The sequence below is a fragment of the Drosophila melanogaster genome, chromosome 2R (genome assembly GCF_000001215.4).
Source record: "Drosophila melanogaster chromosome 2R".
NCBI lineage: Eukaryota > Metazoa > Arthropoda > Insecta > Diptera > Drosophilidae > Drosophila > Drosophila melanogaster.
Genome location: NT_033778.4, coordinates 11,727,980 through 11,741,694, shown reverse-complemented (window position 1 = coordinate 11,741,694; position 13,715 = coordinate 11,727,980).

The window sequence follows — 13,715 nt, the reverse complement described above, 5'->3', positions numbered from 1 at the left end:
CAATTAAGGTACATTTTTAAATACGTTTGTATTCAAGCTATGCCCAACATACACCTGAACAAGAAATTTCCCAGAAAAAATGTATATTGGCTGACTCATTAGTTTAACCAAAACAATAATTTTCCTGGTTTTTCCCATTGCCATTGGCAACAATTGAAATTATGATTTAGGTAAGTGTTTTGATATACGGCCAGCAAAGAAGTCACGAAATAAATAATATATATAGAACGATTTGATTAATAGCCGACCAAGGAGTCCTTGGCAAGGGATAACGAAAAGAAAACCAAATAAAAAGTGAAACAAAAGAGGAGAAACAAATTTCATTGATTGGCTGGACCGCACACAATGCTGAAAGGAATTTTGATTTATCAGAGGCGGCGGCCATTCGAATAGAGAAATAGAGGGAAATTAGTTAAGGAATTCCCAGCACCGCACAGGTAGAAATGTGGGGATGGGGGTTAGGAGGATCCAACAGGTGCCCTCGGCCGCTAATTGAACTCCTTCAGCGGCTCGAACACACACACACACACTCAGACATCTGGCAAATTAAGTTTTCAGCCACTAAGGTGAAGGTAACAAACCGTATGCAAAGGAATTCCCTGCCCCATCCTCCACTTTTCTCCTCCTTCGGGCCGCTTCTTTTTTAATTAAGTACAACAACGCAGCAAAATTGATTTCCAGAGTTTGCTTATCGCAGTGGAAGGATCTCTAAGAGATGCGATGCCGGCGATAAGGTATTTACCCACCCTCCCCAACTTAATATAGATGGTATGATATGTCTATAATCGTTGGTAGATGGTCCCATTCCGTGTTCTGCCGCAGGACGAAGGCGATCGAAGAGGTTGCCAAGTCATTAGGACTATTAGACTGTGCTAATTGCGACTATTAATAAGTTGAAAGTGCAAGATATTTGAGACGTTATCTCTTTCAAGTAATAGTGTGCATTTTATGGGAAATATTTCTCATTTTATTAGAACTGGCTTTTAAGAATACAATTTATAAGCTCACCTTGGCATTACTGCATAAATTAAGCCAAAATTTATGCTGCCCAAGTTCTGGTTACCCAGATTTCTATCGTTCAACTCTGAGAAGAATCCACCAGACATTGATCAAAGCGATGATAGAATAAATTCCAATTAAGCTATCAGAAAGCCGAGGAAAACCTAGTGAGATAGATCCAACGGTAAACGTCACTGACAATGCCAAACGAACGTATAAATTTTCCACATGCTTATCGGATGGGAAAGTATCTAGGGTTCTCTCTGCTGTGAGATTGGTCTGATGGCCAATGTCTCTATAAAGCGATCATTAAAATTATGGCATATCGGTTGACCGACGAACAATTCTTCGACTTGGCCCTAATGAAATTATTAAAAATGCATTTAACTTGGAGCCGCGGCCAGAGATATTCATAATATGCATAAAGGGTCGGGCGAACGAACGGGTCTGGCCCACATAAATAACTAACCTCATGCCATCGTGGCCATCTTGGGGAGCAAACTAATTATGCATTCATTTTGTTTGCCAACAATTAAGTGGCCCGGGGGCGTGGCGCATTTTTCATTTTACTTATTAGTAGTCGGACATGCCTTCATGGATGGGCCCTTGGTTCGATCCTGTGCTCTGGTTTTGATTTATGGCAGGCACGCACTTGATTTACCAGCCCAAAGGATCGTTAGTGCGGCCAACTAACTCCAGAATCATGACCCACTTAGGAAGTCACTCTAAGAAGGCCACGACGACCTGATCAAATTCGGACCAAACTATTTGCGAAATTATCAAAAGATTTCTTGAACGCCAGATGTTGTAGCTCTTGCAGTGAGCGGAAAAGTTGAAACTATAATAACAATTTGATAGCACTTCTCAGTATCTGATAGTTTAATAGATTTGAAAAAAAGCATTGTCGCTGCAAATAAATTTAATTAGGTTGGCACTTTAAAAGCAGGAACCTTCTTTTATAAATTCCATGCCAAGGTGTAGTATTTATCTGAAGTTTTTTGCCAGTGACTTCAAACGGGTTTGGCAATCAAATGACCATTTATTCAAGCCACATTCGGTTGCAGTGGTGAAAGAACCACCCACGCGACAATTACTTTCTAAAAAGCCGAACGATGCCGCCTTGCAAATCAAATTTTGCACCAAATTAGGCGCCAAATCGGTTAAAATGTTAAAATTGGAAGCCAGTTGGCCTGCTGGCTAAATGCCACATGCTGTGTGCCCGCAAAAGAATTCCATTTCATGGGCGTTTTTCTAATTTCTACCAGCAGCAGTCGACGCCGTTGAGGCATCGCATCGCATAGCCTCTCATCGGCATCAGAAAAATTCCAATGAACAAAGTAATGCAGAAAACGCCTTATCCGGTCGCTTTTTCGTTATCGAAGAGGGGGAGTCTGTTGGCCAGGGGACTGGCCATCGGCAACGGGACGGGGGAACGGGAACTGTCAACGCCGAGAGACCCAGGCCCAGTCCCAGTGCGCCAGTCCCAGTCCAAGTCCAAGTGCAAGTCCAAGTTGCGGTGCCCACCCATGTTGCCGCTGTCCATTGGCTTCTGCGGTGCATTCATTTGACAAACGCTGACAGCGGCGACAATGTCGCAGCAGCCACATCAGGGACGCAACAGCAACAGCAACAGCAGCAACAACTGCTGCAGCAACGGCAAACGATTGCGGATGCAAGTGGCCAACGTTGTCGGCTATTGGTATTGGGTATTTGAGGAGCCAGCGGTTGGGGCAACTTGATTTCTTATTTGAATATTTATTTCTGGCGGCAGGGACGTTGTCTTCGGCGTCGCCATCGATCGTGACAATCGCCAACGCAAGTGCAAAACTCTTCACTTCATGTGTCGATCTACATCGGGGGGGTCTCGATCGCGATATGCTGCGCAACAGTTAACCAATCGCTACGTGCACTGACTAAATTCCATTACACATTTGCCTTAAGGGAAGTCAAACGAACGAATCGAACGAATATTCAAATATTCCTTTAGGCTATTCAAATTTTCTAACATTTCAATACACTCATGTCACATGTGAGCCTTTTCTTTCAGTGCACTTGGCCTGCCTATCATAGACGATTAAAATTGACGTTAGTGGAGTTGTGAACGCGTCGCTGCTTACACATCGCCCCCCTCGAGCCCCCCAGCGGTCCCCGCCACCCCACGTCAACACTTTCTTTGGCTAAACGTTTTCATTATTTATGAATTGATCAATTTGTTGCTGCCGCTGCTGTTTGGCCCTGCAACTACGACTATCATCAGCGACCATCAAGTTGCATCGTTTGGTTTGTTTGTTGTGGCCATTAGCGTCACTTGGTTGGGGCTATATGCCCGCCCCCCGATCGCCCACCCCCCGCTCCGCACACCATGATACCCAACTTAATTTATTTCAAATTGTTGCGGCGCGTCATCAACTGCAAAATTATTTACCCAACTAATTTATGCAGATTTTTTAAAACGTTTCAAATTAGTTGTGGAGTGGGGAAGTGGCAAACGAGTGGGGGACGCCAAGGGGTCATGGGATCAGGGTGGTTTAGGATGGGACCTATCACTGAAATCGGTTGATAATTGTCATTGACTGGAGGTTAAGTGAGGATTGAGTATCGATATTGCAATGACAAGTCTGTGAAATTCCCTATAAAAGTATTTGTACTGCCTATAATACTCAAAAACAAGCAACAATAAAAAGTAATTTCCCTTTTTATTGCATTATTGTATTAAAAATTATTTAAATTTTGCAAATATTTAAATGTGTTAACATTCCAAGACCGTTTCTATATTCAATGTTTCTAGACCGATTGCATTCCATGTTCTGCAAGCGATATCTGGATCAGCAACAATTTGAATTTAAGGATATATGTGCCCAAGGCTGTCCATTTGTCATAAATGAGTGGACACGACATATATCATTGACACACATCTGACAATGGGCCTGACACTTATTTGCTTTTGTGGCCTTTTGTTTTTGTTTATGGACACGCGATGCAGGTGCGGCAATTAAACTCAGATCCATGCCATTTGGGAGCCCTTGACAGAACCGACTCTACCTCCGCCTTTACCTCGGACAAAACCCCAAGTCGTGTACCCAGAGCCCAGGGCTAATGAATTGAGCCAACTATTTGAGCAGTCAATTAGCACACAGATGTTAATTTAGGACAGTCCAAACTTTGGCCCCTCTTGGGTGTGCGTTCCTCGCTCGGAATGGAATGCGAACACCGATCGTGATAAATACAGGGCCACTTCCATAAACAGACTTACCAGCTGCCACATCTCTCCAACTATTAACAAATCATCCAATAATTTCTATACCAAAAAAAGTAGAAACGGAATTTAGATGTGCGATATGTAAACAAAAACTTGAAATTAAGTTATAATATATTCCAAGAATATATCAAAACATATCATACATCTTTACTCTTAGTAATAAGCCATTAAATGACTAAATTTGAATATATTAAAACCTTGTTATCTATCATAAAGAGATTAATGTAATAATGATTATTCTGGCAAATACATTTCCCTTATTTAAAGGTCTCACTGTCACAAACTCAGAGGCCAGTTAGTCGTTGACTTCTTCTAAATATTGGTGTCACTCGGGTGGACGGACAGGAAGGCCGCGATACTTCCTCCCAGCCGGATTGTCGGATGTACAGCCACATAGCCGCATTTTGAGGATTGCAACTACTGGCCTCGGGGCAACTCCCCGCATTTGGTTTTATTTTCTTTGGCCGTGTATTCATTTCCAAGCACGTTGCGGTCAGGGTTGAGTTCCTGTCCTATCCTGTGCTCTGCTGAGCTAAGCCTCGTCCTGGCTGATTTCAATTGAAAAACCGCAACTGCTGCAGGGCGATCCTTTGTTGCCTTTAACCGGAAGCCAAGTCCATGTCCAATGTCCTGTTCTCCGTCGGCGGGCTTTTATTTAACATGACGCAACAGAATGGTCGAGAGAAAGGCCACAAATGTCCTGTCGACGTCTGCCACCGAGTCACCCCTCCATCACCTTTCACCTTTTTTTTTGGCCGCCGGCGAAATTCTGGGACAGCATTCGGCCCATGACTCGGCGTTTTTCGCTTTCTTCCCCTTTGTGACATTTTGCTGAAGATTTCTGCCTCATTAGGGGCTTGACGTTCCCTTAAAATCAAAGGAAGTGGAGCGAAAGGCAAATGCGTACATGCCAACAATAAGCGGAAGGAAATTGGCAATTTCAGAAGCGATTAAGTTTGAATCACACTTTAAAAAAGACCTAGGAAATTAATTACTTCCTTTTGGCAACGAAATCGGAAAGGGAAATATCATAAAAATTTGAGGCGCTAACAAAGAAATCCAATAAATTTGGGAAAAATTAAAACAAAACCTTTATTACTTCATAAAGGAAATAGGCACTGTCATAGGCAATAAACGCGTAGGAAAAAAATGACAGATATTCTGGTCAACGGAAACTGGCTAATATTGTTCATTAATTATTATTAATGTTATATTTGAAATTTATTGTATTATGAATGGTAATTACTTTTTTAAATATATTTAACTGCTCTGAAAGCGATTGTTATATGGACTCCACACTTCAATCAATGTCTAGCCTCATCCGCTCTTACGCATCTAGCATTCCCAATAAATCGAATTTATTTCCTCGTGATATCAAGCATTCCTTGATTATTATCATTTGATAAGGACATTCTCAGAAAAGGAAAGTCGCGAAATCAAATGAAATCATATTACAAATATGCGGGACAATTTCCAAAGCCAAGCGGCTAATCAGTCAAAAGACGCAACCCTTTTGGAATTTCCTTTTAACGGCAGGCAACATTTTTGACCACTTTGTGACTTATTTTTGGCCCGCAGCTTATCGGGGGATGGTATTTCGCATTGTATCGGGTAAGATTACGTGGAATGTTGGAAGGAAATTAACCATTAGCCAGTACGAATGATCTGTGATCACTGATCACGCGTCGAGTGCGGATGTTTACACTTTGATTCGCGGTTATCGCCGCGAGAAGAACTAACGCCCCGCACCGCTCCGATATTTCGTATTTCGCACTTGGCACAACCAATTATCGGCGGCGATAACCAGAAGTTGGAAGCCACTAGAGAACCGTGACCTACTACTCGGCAATCGGAGCCATATGTTATGGTGCAATTGGTCAGAAGCGGTACGTTTGTGGCATTTACCAGGCGCATTAAAGGCCAACAATCACTGGAGGTCCCATTTAAGCCCATATTTTGCGTCGCGCAAACAACCTGTAAACCTCGTCGCAGGTTTACATATCGAAGTGCAGGCCAGATATACTATACCTTTCATTATGTATGTATATATATACATATATATTTATATCGACTAAGAGAGTTAAAGCCAGTGCGATCTCAAGGCATGCCGGCGGACTCGAGGTTGTCAAGTGGGTATTACAGCCGGGTCTTAGGAGTTCTCCAAAACAAAATAAACCCTAAGATAAAAGTTCGGCTCGTTTTGTTTCCCGGGCAATTCCAAAAAAGTATATAGTACATGACGCGAGTCGAAATTGTAGTTGTGCAACAAAAAAAATATATTGTGTTTATGGAAAATTATTAAAAACAATATAAATATAATTTACCTAGCTTTGTTTTTATATGGCCTCCCTTGAAGTATTCACCATTACTTTGTTTTTTTTTTTTTACCATTTTACCAAAGACATTTTATAGGTGTCTTGGCCTGATTTTATTGCACTCTTTATATCACTAATTGAGTTTATTGTTGTGCTGGGCAGTCACGATTTGATTGAATGATACTCGACCAAGTCACGCGACATTTTTGGCATATCATATATTCGCAGTCGAAAATCGAAAATCCCGTAGTTTATGGATCTCTCAAAATTAATCTTTGAATGGCGTCATGTACTTTCTTTATGCCCAGGTCTAGGTGGTCAAGACCAAATTGTGCAATCGATTTTTTCAATAGGAAAGTGGTAATTTTTCCACTTTTAGTTCCATAAACCCATTGGCAACAAGATTTGTACAAGGATTTGGTAATTTTTCCATTTTGGGGCGCCAGCTGAAATTAAAGTGGCTAATTGGTGCTATCAGCGGTCTCGGATGACATCACTTTCTACAACCTCTTGGGCGGTCATTAAGTCGCAATTTGGACAAAATAAATACCTTCGTCTGACTATCACTTATCGATTGGAAATGCGACTAAGGGGGGCCCGTTACGCAAACGGCAATTGCTCAGTTTATTGGCCCACAGGCCTCCACTTGACCAGCTTTTCTATTGTTCTTTTCTTTTTGGTTGTGGTTTATCGTCGGTAAATGGTAATAGTAAAAATACCTGTGCCATTAGCTGTTTCTTGTTTATGGAGCAGACCTATCGCATCAAAAAGCACCCCTGTTGCCGTGGTCAACACCCTAGATTGTAGATTCGAATTTGTGGTGATAGGTCAAGGTCAAGTTATCGCATATCCAGATATGTGCCAATGCGTTTGTCAACCTGACTCGGCACTTTTAATAGCCAATTCTTAAGTCAGGTGCCCAAAATATGCGATAAATATAAATTATGTTACTTTTATAAATTTAATGGTTTCGGAAAAGAATTTACACTTTCTCAGGCAGCATGCCTTTTGAGTAACAATGTAACAAAAGCAACGTTAAAATGCGAAAATCAAAGAACTATCAAATATTTACCCATAAGGCGGGGAATCCCTTTCCACAGTCCTATTTATATATATGCACTAGAAAAGGTGCAAGTTCCATTGGAGGGCTTCCGCAATTGCGTGCTAAATTGGTTTCTAATCACGAATTCCATTTAGCCATGACCACAGCAATTCAATTTCCAAGAATTCGCACACATTAGAGTTATCACTTGAGGTGATTCAGAAAGCACCGTTTAGATCAGAGGTGCGTCCGTTTAAATTACTATATATACTAAAGTTTATACGGCAGTGGGTGTAACTGAAACGTGAAGTATACATTGTAGATAAGTGGACAACCGGTTAGAACTGGTAACTTTGGCTAAATTATGTCTTATCGCTAAACTAAAAGAGCTTAACAATAGAGAATTGCCCACTAAGTCGGTTTAGTGGCCGGAGGCAATAACACTTGAGTTGCGTTCACGTAGAGAGGTCTGTTCCGTTTTCCGGGGACTATGTCTTATTGCTGGCACATCCCTCTTTCAAGAAGTTTACGGCCCGGACAAATCAATCATTTGACCTTGGCGCTAGCCGCAATTATCCACAATTAGAGCCTAGAATAGATTGAGTCCGTCAACCAAAAACGGAAGTCGGAGGCAGCTGTTAATTGGCTGTAGTCTATAAAAATCAGTCTATCAATGGTCATATAAATCACTTCAATTGTATGGGATTCGATTCTTTGATATTCGACCGACGACGCATCGGCCGAAGGCACACGACGATCCTGTGCAAGGACATCAATGAAATTAAGTTTTACCAGGAAAAATTACATACCTATTACCCGGCGGGTTTACCTGGCCAACAACCGGCAGTTGCCAATTGCCAAAGGCCTCAATTATGCACGGCCTGTCACATAAATTGTCAATTCGTTGGACATTTGGGCCAGGCTGGAATCCGGACTCTACCTGGCTGGTTCCTCTTATCGCCTCAGCCCACGTCGTCCCCTGTCGCTCCCTTTGTCCAGCTATTTTTTCTTGACAGTTTTTTTTTTTTGCAACAGTTCCCTGGACTAACTACTGAGCACCGATATTTGTGTGCTATCTGAGGGCAGAAGTGTTTTATCTGGCACTTTACTTTTTTACTTGTAATTAGCCACGCTGATAAGGGATTGGGATCGGTTAAATCTTGGGTGGCATGTGACCAAAGCGTTGCATTTCAAACCTTTTGGCATTCTATGTATATGCCAAAAATATTAAAAGAATCCTTGTTCGAAAGATAGAGCCATCGATTATCAAACGTTTGAAATGGCAGTGCTAAAACTTTGTTGCGTTGATTGAATTCCTTCCATGATACTATAACAACAAAGCTTATTAGTATAACATTAAAAATACCTCTTCAGCATCCGCCTTTCCTTCCAGAATGCCCCATTAGGTCTCATTAGATCGCTGGTCACTGAATCACAGCTTACAAATCATCAAAATCATGTCATACCTGTAATGCCCATGACAACAACAGAAATGCATTTGGAAAATTAACATTTTCAACTTTGTAGCCGGCTGACAAGAGTTCTGACTAACGAACTTTTACTACTTTCTAACTGGATCGCGGGAAAACAAAGTCCGCTCAGCAGTTGGTCGTGGGTGAGTCAAGGTTTATGCTAATTTCGTGCATTTCCCAACCATAATTTACGGCTACATAATTTAGATACTTTATGGGGGGGGGGGAAAAACAGTCAGCGAATTCCAAGAGGGCTGGTCGACTGGTCGACAGGCTGACAGGAGGCGACAAAACATTTTGACACTTTCCCACATCGGCTCCTCCCTAAAAAAAAAAAAAAAATCCCTGTCCCGTTGAGTCACATGCGCTTATTTTTATTGGAAAAGTCGTAAAATTTTTAATAATATTGGCGCGAGAAATTATTTAAAAATATTCTTTGCTTATTCAAATGCGCCGGTCCCTCTGATTGACTGCCATGAAGTCATCAGCATCGGCATCGGCATCATGATCACGATCATCAAATTGATCGGCCCAATCAAGTTCTCAGGCGAGGCGGCGAACAACAAAACCTCGATCGATTGGATCTGAAACCTCTGTGACACTCAGTCGAGTGCCGGGGACAAGTTGTTGAAGTTTGTTTCGGGTTATTGTTCGAGGGCGTCAATAGAACGGAATATTGACACCTAAGTTTTTTTTTTTTTACGGGGGGCGGGGAGGAGTTTGAGGGGTCTGAGAATATCACATTCGAGATGCCTTCAGTTCACTGGCTGAACAGGGAAAGACTAGGTTTTATTGTATATTTGCTGACGTAATTACCAATTCATATTCAAAACGGCTCAATTATACTACAAATTATTTTACCACTTATTAAAAATGGCTCAGTTCGGTTAAACAGGTATGCTTAAGTGGGCACATTCTTCTAAAGAGCTGTCATTTTCTAAGTAGTTCGCCTAAGTTGGTGAATTTCTACCAAATCTCTCTTCTTAATATCCTCATGCATTTATAGAAATTATATCGAGTGTAGCTTCCGCATTAACATAAAACTGCATAAGAAAAACATTAATCTTTAAGCAAAAATTCGACCAATCTAACATAAATCAAACATAATCCAAGCTTTTTCTCAGCACTTTCTACTCCATATTTTCCACAATCAATCCAAGCTAATCTTGTTTACTCAACAATATTGTGCAGCTCGTTGTTTTTAAAGCCTTCGCAGAGATTAAACTGGATTTCCTTTTTGGCAAACCAAACAAAATATGGTTCGTAACCCTCTTAACAAACAAAATGGGTACCAACATTCGGTAACGGTTAACCAGGCAGCATATAACTCAAACTGAAAGCTTTTTACTTTATCTGATTAGGGGGCGAATAAATCAAAATGCCTCACACTTGAGGAAAGACCTGGGCGCTGTGGCCGAAACCTCTAAGCCGACTCGACCCAATCAAAAACACATTAAAACCAAAAGGCCGACAAATAAACAACAACAATTTGTCAAAGTGGCAACAACAATCAACGCCATTTAATTAGATGCCATTGATTAGGAGAGCGAAGGGAATGCGCGCATCTTCGAATGCATTTTTGTAATTTTTCTTCGAGGCTTTTCTCCCGCTCATTTCCTACCACTTGAAAACTCGTCGAGCTTGACAAATTTGACAGGCCTGATTGAAAATGAAAAGTTGGACACAAAAAGGTGCTGTTCGACAAAAGAAAGAGGCACCGCGAAGAATCATTAAAAGCCCAAGCTTTTCGGCCAACAAAAGATGCCACAAACGGTCGAGTTGGGAAGTTTCGGACATTTGAAAGTCTGGGAGTTGGAAAGCAAATGTCAAGTAGTTGGCACTTTCAAAAAAAAAAAAAAAAAAAAAAATTAAAAATAAAATCAAATACAAATTTCTGTGCCCAGGCTATTCCCATCGCCTTCGATTTTCGTTTGCCGCCAGAGGTGAGAATTTATGTAGATTTTTTTGCTGCCACCTGGGCTATTTGTCAACTAGTTAAGTCTTTAGTCCATGAGGGATTGACAGGCGGGCTAACTATCTAGCTGGCTAGCTAGATTTGGCTTCCACCTTGCCTTGGCTGCAATAGCACCACTCAAAAGCCAGAGACTGCATGATATTGTGTGAATATTTTATGTCTGTGACGTGGCTGCCACGTAAACATGCCGCTTAGTTTTGCAGTTTCAGCAACTGCAGACACTTTTTCCAGGTGCTGGCAAATATTTGAAATATTTTGGCTAAGTACAGGCAAATTGCCAAGCCAAGGAGTCCATTTTTTGCAAGCAACAACATAAAATATGATAGGTAGGGGATTAATAAAATATGATGTATGCAAAGAATATAAGTAAAGCTAATAGCCAATGGAAAAATACTAATTATGATTTTTATTTATTTATTAAATATCAAAGTATCTTTTAGAAATTACTTGCTTTATCTTTATACTTTCCTTTGGAACAGTGTGAAATTTCCATTTGCATAAGTACCACTTAACTTGATCTGTTCAAGTAGAACCCATTTAAAATTGAGAAAAACTGGGCCATTAAAATATTTAAAGACTTTAACCTACTTTTAACGGGGCGTTAAATACCTGAACGAGAAGAACAAAAAGAAAAGTAATAGAAAATAGAAATAGAATGTGTAAAAAAAAAACTGAAAACTTATCTTAGAACACAATGAGCCACTGACGAGCCAAACACCTATGATTGTGTGCACAAGGCACATACTAAGTGAACTGCCGGCGAAAACTGGCTTCGCAAAAGGTGCCAAAAGCCAAGTTCTGCCAACTGCCAACTACCAACTACCAATTGGAATGGGGAAGGTCAGTGTGCGGTTAATTACCGAACGAAACTGTTTGACTCACATTTAGGCGAATGGTTCTTTGAAACACCAGCGATCTGTCATCAAATATTCATAGGAATAGTAAAGGATCCAAATAGCATTCATATTATATTTGTATATGCTCAAAATGATATGACAAGATCAGCTTGATTTATAAATACTCTTAAAATCGAATCACAAACATATTGAACTTTAACCCAAATCAAACTAAATTTCCTTTAGAATCGTATAATGAATTAAAGATATACTCTTTTTTTTAAGTCGTTTCTTATGCGAGTAAAATTTCTTTCAGTGCCTCTACAGATTCTACATCCAAGTCGAAGTTGAAGGCGACGTCGAAGTTAAAGTTAATGTCGAGGTGGGAGCAACAGTTAGCATTCCGTCAGTGCAAGTGGCACAACAACAGATGGCCAAGTGTCTGGGCTAACTGTTTACCGGCGTTTTTACGATGGTCAAGTACTGATGGTGAGGGGGAGTTTGGTTGGTGGTGGGGGCGGAGATATGGGAGGGCGTGGCCAAACATTGACAAATCATCTTGACACCTTCAGAGCGTAATAAAAATGGGTTACGGACATGATTTGCAATGCAATAAACTTAATTGAGTGCGCGTCAGATTTTAATTTTAACCCGTACCCCCAAACCGAAACCGGTCGTTCTTCCCTCTCTCGCAATTATCGGAATTCCCACCCAGCGGATCGGATCCAATCGTATCGGATCGGATCGGATCGTATATAGTATGCACAAAAAATGTCCACAACTGTTTCTCGAATAAAGGCAAAAGAACGAGCTGGTTCTAAGGCGCGAAGTCGTAAAACGTTTTTTGATGCCGTCATGGTTCCCTTTCGATATTCGCTTTAACGATGCCATTAAAATCGCCGACATTGTTGTCGCTATATAGAAGACAGATTCGTTTTTTCGAATTTAGTTATTGCATTATAAAAAATCGTGTTAAGATTTAAATGGCGCCAAATTGTTAATAAGCCTCGCATATATATTTGGTCATCATTAACGAAGCATTTGTGACTTTAGTGGCTTGCTATAAATATCATTATAATGGCTATAAATCGAAACGGATTTTACGATCCCAGTGTTTACGTTTTTTGGCAAAAAAAATCTGCTTTGGTACACAAAGATTTCTGTATAAAGCTTTAGACAATCATTTTCAAGATATTCTTTATAGGCACCAACCTTATCTACCTTTATATAAATAAATAAAGGTAGATAGTTCATATAACCCCTATTTCATCCAGTTTTAGCAAATCATTTTCTCTAATATCAATGAGCTGCATCAGATGCAACTTTTCCTTTATCCATATGCATTTAATTTGCAACAATTAAATTAAGATGCTAACTAATCCCACGTAATTGCCGCCTGTCGTCAAAGTTGGCTTAATCCCCGCGTAAGCTGCACTTGAAAAATGGTTAAAAAATCAACATGAATATGAATGTCTCTAAAAGTGGTGAAGGGTACGGAGTCGGCCAGATGCGCCGGCATTTCCGTCACTTAAGCCATGGCTTAAAATGTTTCTTCATTAGAATAAGTGTCATAAAAATAAACGCATAAAAACATCTCACCGATAGCAGGCCGTAAGCGGATCTAATCATTTTCCCATAAAGCCGGCGATGCTCAACTAAAATCTGCTTAAATTTCACCTGACACGCTAATTTGGCCAATAAACATTCGACAACAAAAAGCTTGGCTTAGAAAAAAATGTAACCACAAAATTCGAATGAAATTTCGAGGGCGCCTAGCCGAAAATACCCCAACAACATTTTTGTATACAAGAAAGTAA